Raw genomic sequence first — 1,184 nt, 5'->3', positions numbered from 1 at the left:
ATGAGAATTTGCATATTCCCCAACCTGTCTACCTATCGCTCTCCGCCAATTACTGCCAAGTTCAGAAGGAAAACGAGATAAGCTGATTTTGTTAAATGAATCGGAATATCTTATTCGCAAAAGCTCTCCCGCCGTTCCCTTTGAAGATGCATTCTGCCTCGTCGTTTTGGGCTGATATACTTAATCATCGTCTTAAGTGGCACATGATTTCCAGCAGACTCCAAGGACTAGTGGATTCCAGAAGCTCTTTAGGATGTTAATGTTAAAGTCGGTACGGCTGCTGTCCGTGTCCGTTTCCTTGTTAATGTTTTGGTGTTCGGTTTGTTTAACGTGGGAGAGAATGCCTTTTTTTTCGGAAGTTTTAGTGGTGTTTGTGGTTTGCGATTTTCGCGTATGTTCTTGAGGTTTTGTGATTTTGTAGATGTGATTATTCTTACTTTGGTTTGTGATTCATGGGTTTGTGATTTCGTAAATATATTTAATGAGGACTTTTTGGTTTCGTCAATATGATCAATGGTTGAGATTTTGATATTATTCTTGATCATTTGTTGTCTGGTAAATATGTTTCATATAGTTTGTGCTATCTTAAGAATATTTGATACTGATGGTTTGTTATTTGGTAAATATTGGTTATGGACTTTGAGTTTGTAAATAATCTTGTATGGTATATCGTAAGTATCAATGTATTTTTTTCCTATGAATTCAAAACAACAGCGTTTTGTAATTTCTTAAAGAAATATTGATAGTGTTTTCGCGAATTTAACTGATAGATGACGATAATTCGCTTGTCTGCACAGGAGATCCGTTTCGCTACGCACTCTCCTATACTTATGAATTGCTGTTGCTCCGTGTGTTCATTCATCGTCCCTTTGGATGCTATTCTTAAGCTCAAGATTACTGAAACTTGCTCGCTACCTGAGCCGCCCTAAGTATGCAAAAGAATAAAGTTGAAAAAAAATATATAGTGCGTGTTTTATACATTGTGTTATGAGAAAGTAAATGTTTACTTTGGAGAAGTTTGCTTCAAAGAAAACGGTACAGTGCCCATACCAGCAGACATACGGTGCGTATAATATGAACGCGTCTATTTCGAAACCTTTTGCTTTATTTTCTGATACTGAAGGCCTTGCATGGGTCCGGACAAGTTGTATGTTCGCGTAAGATAAGGATACGGTAGATTACAG

This window comes from Penaeus monodon, chromosome 24 (genome assembly GCF_015228065.2).
Source record: "Penaeus monodon isolate SGIC_2016 chromosome 24, NSTDA_Pmon_1, whole genome shotgun sequence".
NCBI classification, from domain to species: domain Eukaryota; kingdom Metazoa; phylum Arthropoda; class Malacostraca; order Decapoda; family Penaeidae; genus Penaeus; species Penaeus monodon.
The sequence above is the reverse complement of the archived record's forward strand: the minus strand, read 5'-3'. Positions refer to the sequence as shown.